The following is a 10,144-nucleotide window of genomic DNA, read 5'->3' on the forward strand; positions in this document are numbered from 1 at the left end:
AGAGGTTTAATGAAAGGACGAGACAAGAGAGAGGGACAGGGATGAGAGAGAGAGAGAGAGAGAGAGAGAGAGAGAGAGAGAGAGAGAGAGAGAGAGAGAGAGGTAAGGAGGAGGAGGAGGAGGGAGAGGAGGAGGAGGAGGAGGAGGCTGGCCATGAGCATGTGGAGAGAGGGGGAGGGGAACAGGAGAGAAGGGAGAAAGGGGGAAGACAGCAAGAGCAAGAGAGTGAGGAGGGAGCCAAGCAGCCCTTTTATAGTGTCAGGCATACCTGGCTGTTACCAGGTAACTGTGGGGGTGAAGCTTAGACAGAATGGAAATTAATAGGAAAAGGGAGTTATGGTCCTGTTTTGAAGTAGTTCTTTGGAGTGATTCCAATCTTCGATGTCAGGATATCAGCAGTCTAGTCCCATAGCAAACACCAAACACAAATCCATAAAGTTTGATCCAACAGAAACTGTAAAGTGGCATGAGTCAGTGGAAGCAGCAAGAATCAACCAGAATACCACAAGAAGTTCTCTAGTGCATGAAGTGGAAATTTCTGGTTTCTTTGGAGACTCAGTTGTGTCACGTGATGTTTTTCTGGAAACTGTCTTATGAGAAGATATTTTGCTGTAACAGACACATGGTGTTTTCTGAAAACAACCTGGAAAAGGGGCATGTGTTGTTTTGCTAGAGAAGATGCTTGAGAGAACACACAATGTTTGGAAAGGGTGTAAATATAACCCAACAGACAGTGGACTACGCTGTCATAATTGGTTCACCTTGCTGGTCTTCCTTGGTTTTTGCTGATTATCGTTTGTCATCACTTCATAGAGAGAAACTCACCAAAGAACTTACGGTGGTATTCCAGTGGCCTTTTGAGGCTTCTGCAGACTCAGGCCAATTGGCAGAACCTCACGGTTTCTTCTGGATTGAACAGCATTGCTGGTTCGTGAATGGTGTTTGCAAGTGTCTTGAGCTACCGTCACTAATTCCTGTTAACTGTACTGCCAACAATGCAGACTGGATTCCCCCCAAAGAACCATTTCTAGACAGGTCCATATCTTCCTTTGTCCTCTAAATCTTTCCTTTCCACTACCTCTGGTGGGTGATGGGCTGGAAGGGAGGTTAAAGCATTTAAGCACACTTATTAAAGTAGGCTTTGAAAATAGAAGCCTAAGGTGCATTTCTCTCTACAAAGTTGAAGTCCCAGAAAGCCCCAGGAAGCCCTGGGAAGCCCCTCGAAGCCCAGCAAAGCGTTGCAAGGTGTAGCAGCACAAAAGAGTCCTCTCACTGTTTATGGGGTCATATTTATGTTCTTTCTAAACATCATGTGCCCTCTCACTTGTCTGCTTTAGCAAAATGTCCTCTCACAAGAAAGCTTCCAGAGAAATATGACTTGACACAACTAAGTTTTCCAAAGAAACCAGAAATTCCTACTTCAGGAGGTAGCCTGAAAAAGTCAGTTTATCCTTCCAGTTTCCTGATTGCTGTCATGGCTCAGAGCAAATGATTACTTTTTTCTTTTTAAGTATAGCAAGCTCATGAGGATGGCCCATACTAATGAGCTAGGGTTGTGCTTAGAGGACCCACGGGATTCACTGTCACAGCCACTGTCCGAGAGCTTATCTGAGTCGCTGACAGTGACATTTCAGGGTGCTGAGGCTCTGCCGGGAGGGTCAACCCACCTGCCCCACACAGGACATCAGCAAGGAGGCTTGCCGGTTTTAACGTCTGTGTGGTGGAGGGCTGTGAAATAACCAGGCCTGAGGCTGGTTTGGGGCCACTATGGCCCGGAGTTTAAGTCACAAAACAAAAAGGAGGAATTTGTCCCGAGGAAACAGCCTATGGAAGGGAACCAGAGAATCGTTTGGAACTTGCTACTCAGAGTTGCCTAACAAACATGGTTCCTTGTTTTCCTTTTCTCTGTATAATATCTGGCTGTGTGTTTCTGCATCTGCTCTCATCTGATTCCCGAGCAAGGCTTTCTGACGATGACTGGAGAAGGCACTGATTTATGAGTTCCGCGCAGAATATCATTTGGAGTGTATTTTTTTTAGTTTTCTTTCTTGTTTTTTAGACCAGTAGAGTTTGGTTTTACCCCGAGTTTCTGTGGTATCTACTCTCTGATTCTTGGTGGCCCAAGCAGTGTCAGGCATGGGTTCCTTCTTGTGGAGTGGGCTATAGATCAAATCAGACATTGGTTGGCCACTCCTGAAATACATTCTGCGCCACCAATGCCCCAGCACATCTTGTAGGCAGGACAGATTGTAGGTCGAAGGTTTTGTGGCTGGGTTGGTATCCGTGTTTCTCTTTCAGTGGTCTGCAGAGCACCGTCCTGCAAAGAGAAACTGAAACATAGGGACGAGAGCTCCACGTAGGCCCCAGCCTGACTTCTCCACGTAGGCACCAGCCTGACTGACGTCTCCATGCTCAATGAGTTGTGTGGTGTCGTCTTCAGCAGTGGGACCCAGTTTGCAGAGAGTGGCCTTTGTCTCGGCAATCAATTGCCTGGGCCAATTCAGGATTTCCATGGGATCCCCTCGGCCAACAACTCAACTGAGTGTGCCCTGCTCTCACCTCTGGGAGCCTTGCCTGGCTACAGAGATGACCAGTTGGGACTCTGTACCCCATTACCAGGAGTCCTCACTAGGGTCACCTTCATAGATTCCAGGGAGTTTCCACTGCACCAGGTTTCCACACCATACCCACCCCCCATTCCAGGCATCTATCTTTCCCTGTACTCTCTCCCTCCACCCATCTCCCTACATCTGATCCCTGCCACCTTCTCACATCCCCACCCACTCCTAGTCTACCCATAAAATATACTTTATCTCTCAGGGAGAGACATGTACATACACCCCAGGGCCCTCCTCTTTACCTAACTTCCTGGGGTCTACAGATTACAGCTTGGTTATCATTTACTTAACAGTTAATATCCTCTTATAAGTGAATACATATTTATCTTTCTGGGTCTTGGATATTTCACTGTCCTATAGGCAGTATCGATGGTCTTACAGAAGCTGTTCACTTTAATGAAGTCCCATTTATTATTTATCTTAATGCCCGTGCTATCAGTGCTCTGTTCAGAAAGTCGTCTCCTCTAGAGGTGAGTTCAAGGCTAAACCCACTTTCTCTTCTGTTAAGTTCAGTATAGCTCGTCTTATGATGAGGTCTTTGATCTACTTGGTCTTGAGTTTTGTGCAGGATGATAAATATGGATCTATTTGCCCTCTTCCATGCCAACACCCAGTTTGACCAGCACCATTTGTTGAAGATGCTTTCTTTCCAATGTATAATTTTGACTTCTTTATCAAAAGCAGGTGTTCATAGGTGTGTGGTTTTACATCCGGCTCTTCAACTTGATTCCATTGATCAGCTGTTCCTGTTTTTATGCCAATACCTTATAGCTTGTATTACTACTATTGCTCTGTAGTACAACTTTAAATCAGAACTCGTGAGACCTCTAATAGTTGTTTTATTGTTCAGGATTGTTTTAGCTATCCTGGTTTTTTCTTTCCTTATGAAGTTGAGAAGTGTCCTTTTAAGATCTGTAAAGAATTGTGTTGGAATTTTGATGGGGATTGTATTGACTCTGTGCGTTGCTTTTGGTAGGATAGTCATTTTTATTATGTTAATCCTATTGATCCATGAGCGTGGAAGATATTTTGATCTTCTGATAGCTTCTTCAATTTCTTTCTTTAAAGACTTGAAATTTCTATCATATGGGTCTTTCACTTACTTGGTTAGAATTACTCCCAAAGATATTTTATATTATTTGAGGTTATTGTGAATAGTGTTGTTTCCTGGTCTCTTTCTCAGTTCATTTGTCATTGTGTATAATAGGAGGAGGGCTACTGATTTTTTAAAGTTAATCTTTATCCACCTACTGTGCTCAAAGTATTTATCAGCTGTAGGAGTTCTCTGGTAGAATTATGGGGGTCACCTACATATACTATCATATCAGCTGCAAATATCGATACTTTGACTTCTTTCCAATCTACATCCCCTTGATATTCTTTAGTTATCCTATTGATCTGTCTAGAACTTCAAGTACTATATTGAAGAGACAGGGAGAGAGTACCCACCTTTGTCTTGTCCCTGATTTTAGTAGAATTGCTTTAAGTTTTTCTCCATTTAATTTGATGTTGGCTATCAGATTGCTGTAAATTGCACTTATTATGTTTAGGTATGGTCCTTGTATCCCTGATCACTTCAAGAATTTTATCATGAAGAAGTGCTGGACTTTGTCAAAGGCTTTTTCAGCATCTAATGAGATGATCGTACTTTTTCCAGTTTGTTTATATGGTTGATTACATTGAGAGATTTTTTTCTTATATGTTGAACCATTCCTGTATCTCTGGAATGAAGCCTACTTGATCATGGTTGATGATCTTTTTGATGTGTTCTTTTAAGCAGCTTGCAATTATTTTATTGAGTGTTTTTGCATCTATGTTCATAAGGGATATTGGTCTATAATTCTCTTCTTTTGCTGAGTCTGTATGTGGTTTGGGTATCAGGGTAATTGTGACCTCATAAAATGAATTTGGTAGTGTTCCTGCTGCTTCTATTTTGTACAATAATTTAAGGAATGTTGGCATTGACTCTTCTTTGAAGGTTTGGTAGAATTCCTTGCTAAAAGTGTCTGGTCCTGGACTTCTTTTGGCTGGGAGACTTGCAATGACTGCTTCTGTTTCACTTGGGACTATAGGTGTATTTAAATTGCTTATCTGATCTTGATTTAACTTTGGTAAGTGGTATCTATTAAGACAATTATTCATTTAAAAAAATACTTTTCCAATTCAGTGGAGTCCGAGATTTTAGGGAATGTCCTTATGATTCTCTGGATTTCCTTGGTGTCTGTTGTACTATCCCCTTTCATTTCTGGTCCTGTTAATTTGGGTATGCTCTCTCTGCCTTTCAGGCAGTTTACATAAGGGTTTGTTTATCTTGTTGATTTTCTCAAAGAAGCAAGGCTGTTCCATTGATTCTTTTTATTCTCTTTGTTTCTATTTTATTGATTTCATTCTTCAGCTTGACTATTTCTTGCTGTCTACTCCTCTTGGGTGTGATTACTTCTTTTTGTTCTCGCTTTCTGGTGTGCTGTTAAAATTGCTAGCATAAAATCCATTTTTTAAATGTAGACACTTCATACCTACATAAACTTTTCTCTTAGTGCCACTTTTATTGTGTTCCGAACATTTGAGTATGCTGTGTACTTGTTTTCATTGATTTCTAGAAAGTCTTTAATTTCTTTCTTTATTTCTTGACCCATTTGTCATTCAGTAGAGATCTGTTCAGTTTCTGTGAGTTTATAAACTTTCTGTTGTCTCTCTTGTTTTTGATATCTAGCTTTAATCTGTGGTGGTCTGATAGGATGCAGGGAGTTACTTCAATTTTCTTGCGTCTTTTGAGACTTGTTTTGTGTTCTAGTATGCGGTCAATTTTAGAAAAAGTTCCATGAAATACAGGTGAAATGTTCTATAAATATCTGTTAGGTTCATTTGGTTTATAAAGTTTGTTAGCTCCAGTATTTCTGATTAGAATTGTCTGGATGACCTATCCATTGGTGAAGAGAGAGTTTTGAAAGTTTTGCTGGGTATAGTAATCTGGGCAGGTATTTGTGGTCTCTTAGTGTCTGCAGCATATCTGTCAAGGCCTTTTTAGAATCTCCATTGAGAAGTCACATAATTGTAATAGTTTGCCTTTACATGTTATTTGGTCTTTTCTCCTTGCAGCTTTTTTTTTTTTTTTTTTTTTTTTTTTTTTTTTTGGTTCTTTTTTTTTTTCCGGAGCTGGGGACCCGAACCCAGGGCCTTGCGCGCTTCCTAGGCAAGCGCTCTACCACTGAGCTAAATCCCAACCCCTTCCTTGCAGCTTTTTAACATTCTTTCTTTTTCTTTTTCTTTGTTTATTATGTGATAATAATATCAATAATAAGACTTTCTTTTCTAGTCTAATCTGTTTGGTATTTTTGTAAGCTTCTTGTACATTTATAGGCATCTCCTTCTTTAGGTTAGGAAATTTTTCTTCTATGATTTTGTTGATAATATTTTCTGAACATTTTATCTCAGAAAACATTCTTCTTTATTCTTCTTTACCTATTATTCTTAGGTATGGTCTTTTCACAGAGTCCCAGATTTTCTGGACATTTTGTGTCAGGAAATTTTGGATTTAACATTTTCTTTGACTTATGTCATTTTTAAAAATCATATCTTCGACACCAAGATTCTTTCTCCCATCTCTTATATTCTGTTGGTGAAGCCTGCCTTGCAGTTCCTGTCTGAACACCTACATTTTTCATTTCTATAATGCCCTCCCTGTTTCCTTTACCGCTTCTAATCTGTAATCTGTTTTCCGGTCTTGAACAATTGTATTGGTTTGAGCTTCAGCTATATTATGGTATATACTAGTTTCTAGTGGTGACATATTACCCTGGCTATTGTTGATTGTGTTTTTAAGCTGGTGTCTTGGCATCTGGGTTTGGAATTGATAAGATCTGTGTGCTCGTTTCTGGTTTTGTCTTTGCTAGGTGAGTGTTTTGTTCCTTAGTTTCCTTTCCTCTCTGGCTTTTCTCAGAATGTGATGGCTGTGTATTGCCTGCTGAGCTGCTGTGTTCACAGAGAATACCTGCTGGTGTTGGGAGCTGGATAATTAGGATAAGTTTGGGGAAGGAAGCTTGGAAGAAGGAAGCTTAGAAGAGATCTTTGTGATCCTCTGGGGGATGGTGTCAGAGAGGACAGGGAGACCACAGCAGGTTTTCAGCTACAGAAATGGGAATAAGACCGGGGGACTAGGGATCTCAGGAACAGTAGGAGAGGTGTGAGTTTGCCTTCAGCCCACTTGTCACCTTTGGAGGAGCAGCCCTTCTGGTTAGCAGGGGTGCCTGTTGGTGTTGGGGTCTGGAACAAAGGAACAATGAGGGAGGGATGTGAGGAGGGGACAGTTTGTAGGATCCTTAGGAGATGTGGCAGGGGTAAAAGAAGGTACAGCTGGTGTTCTGTCATAGTGCTAGGGAGGAGACTGGGGAATTGGGTCTGGGGGAACAGAGAGGAGAAGGCCTTCAAGCAATCTACCTGGTTTTCAGGCAGATGTGTCCTGCATTGAAAATATTTTAAAGGAAGCAAACATACAAGCCTGACACCAACTTTGACATTTAGAGTTTGGTATTTCCTGCCATTAAGCAAGATAGAGGATGGACTCATGTATTTTTTTCCCACTCCAGATAGGTAGGAAGCCTCACTGTCTGTCTTCTTTTCTATTGTTTCCTTTTCTTTTTTCTTCCTTTGCTGGAGATTGGATACAGGGCTTCATGTGTGCCAAGTGCCCACTCTATCCCCTGGTCATATCCCCAGTCCTAGTCCACTGCCTATGTACAGTGACTACTGTTGCTTCAGGGAATAAACTGCAGGATAAAAGGAATGAAAGTAGTGGATGCCATTTAGATACATGAATAAAAATGCTGCGTTGATCTTGAACAGAGAGACAAGGAAAAATATTCTCATCACTTAAAATTGTTCTCTGAGAAAATTAGCCTTTGGGGAAGGAAAGGAAAACACATGCAGTGTCCGATGACCTAAGGAAGATTGGGAAAGGGAGGCATGTGTGACTGTTGTATGTTATGTGTAAGTTATGTGTTCATTAGGAAGGAATGTTTCATAGTCGGTTCACTGGATGATAACTGGGGAGTGAAAGAAGGTTCCGGGTTTTATCCAGACCTTTGCCACAGTTAGAGAAGCAGGAAACTGAACTGCTGTCTTTAATAAACCCTGAAGAACCTATTTCCTTGATCACACAGCAACCATTTGAACCATACAGAGGCAGGGGGATGGCCTGGAATTGCTCTGCAGGAACCTGGACCTCAACTGATTAGTCCTGACTTCAGACAAGTTAGTTAAACTTTTTCTTCCTTAGTTTCCTAACCAGGACATTTTTAGGGGCAGTGGTGAGGACAGTGGGTGAGGGCAGTGGTGGGGGAGGGCAGTGGTGAGGGCAATGGTGAGGGGCAGTGGTGAGGGCAGTGGTGAGGGGGGGTGGTGCGGGGATGGTGAGGGGCAGTGGTGAGGGCAGTGGTGAGGGGGGTGAGGGGCAGTGGTGAGGTTAATGGTGAGGGCAGTGGTGAGGGTAGTGGTGAGGGCAGTGGTGAGGGCAGTGGTGAGGGTAGTGGTGGTGGTGAGGGCAGTGGTGAGGGCAGTGGTGAGGGTGGTGAGGTCAGTCATGAGGGCAGTGGTGAGGGCAGTGGTGAGGGCAGTGGTGAGGGTAGTGGTGACGATTTTAGTGAATTTCCGGCTGTGAGTCTATGAAGAGCATGGTCTTCTGAACAGAGAGATGCGTGTATCTTGGTTAGCTTGTACCTCCAGTTAAGTTGTTGTTGTTGTTGTTGTTGTTGTTGTTGTTGTTGTTGTTGTTCCATGCCTGCATGGAATCCAAAGAAGGATGCCAAGTGTCTCCTTTCTGTCACTCCCCACCTTCTTCCCAGTGACCCTCCGTCCTCTACAGCCCTGGGGTCACAGACACATGCTGCAGTGCCTGGCCTTCCCATGGGTGTTGGGGATCCAACCTGGAGTCCTCATTCTTGGATTCCTAGAGCTCTTACCCATTGAGCCATCTTCCCGGGCCTCCTCTAAATTATTTAACGTGTGGTTCCCAGCAAGCCTGGCACTGCACCGTGGGGCTAAAGCCTTGGAGCTAAGCAGTTGTAAGATGATTTCTACTCACCAGGGACTTAGAGATAGGTCTAGAGAAAAGACGGCAGACATAAGGCCGATCCGCCGCAGTTCAGGTGCTTACACGAGGATCAAGTGCACACCGCGACGGTATGTAACTGCCATAGATGGAGAGGCTCGCTGGAGTTCCTCATCAGTGACTGAGTGGGCTTTCAAAGGGAGCAGGAGAGTCTCTCTGCACTCCGGGATCTTCTCTTTGAAAGTTGCTGTCCCAGCATGCGGTCACATCTCTGCTGGTCGTTTATCTCATTGTTTGTAATTTTCTGCCACTACACTCGTCTCAGTTGCCAGCCCCAGCGAGACGGAAAGTGCCCACTATTCATCTTTATAGCCCCAGCACGTGGCCTGCACTTGGTGGCATGCAGTACAGTTTGGCTGGAGAATGAATGCTCAGACCACATTTCCGCCATCTATAACATTGACTGCGACCACCGTCCCCATTTCAGACACTACGCTGAATGCATCGTTCTTTTGAGCTTTCTAAATGCTGGGTATGTTTGACCCCTCCTTCACCTCCTTAACAAAGTTTCCAAAGTTTGGATTCTTATTTTCTACTTCCATTTCCTCTATCAGCAACTCATTTGAGGGGCATGGGGAATACCACGTCATCTCCGAATGCACGCATCAAACAGCCAACCCTCCCACCATTGCAACCTCTTTTCTGCTCCCTCCTGCTGGTCTGTCCATCCCACCTGTTTATCCAGACTCCAAGATTAGAAGCAACTTCTCTTGCTTCTAATTAAATTATCCTAGGCATCTCAGATCCTGGCAACCTGGGTTTTAATTTTTCTTCTGACAACAGCTTCTAATCACTGCTAGAGTGTCCAGCCCTTACAACACCCTCATGGGAAACTAATTCTTGCCTATTTCACAGATGGGGAAATGGGGCTCTCTAGTATGAACCTGACAAAGTCACATGGCTAGCATTTGTTGCCTAACTTCACAGCTCTGTGTGTGTGTGTGTGTGTGTGTGTGTGAGAGAGAGAGAGAGAGAGAGAGAGAGAGAGAGAGAGAGAGAGAAGAGATTTACTATGTAGCCCACATGAACCTGGACTCACTCTGTAAACTGATCTGGCCTCAACCTGTACAGCATCCTGTGTCAACCTCCTGAGAGCTGCTCAGAGAGTAAGTGTGTGTGTCATCATACCTGGCCAGAGTTCCTGACCTTGCCTCAAGTGAAATGTCCCCTTCTAGAGGAAGCCTGTAGATAGTGCTATATACCAGCTCTGTATGTATATGCTGCTTTGCAGCTAGTAACCATTGAAGTGTGAGTGTGGGCTAGGGTGTTGCTTAGCGGAAGAGTGCTTGTCTAGGACTCAGCAGGTCTGAGGTAGGGCCTCAGCATACCAAAGGAAAAGGAAGAGAGGGAGAGAGGGAGGGAGGGGGAAAAACAAAGACCCCCATGTTAGTAAAAACATTGCATCATTTAGTGGGGAGAG

Source organism: Rattus rattus, chromosome 17 (assembly GCF_011064425.1).
Source record: "Rattus rattus isolate New Zealand chromosome 17, Rrattus_CSIRO_v1, whole genome shotgun sequence".
NCBI lineage: Eukaryota > Metazoa > Chordata > Mammalia > Rodentia > Muridae > Rattus > Rattus rattus.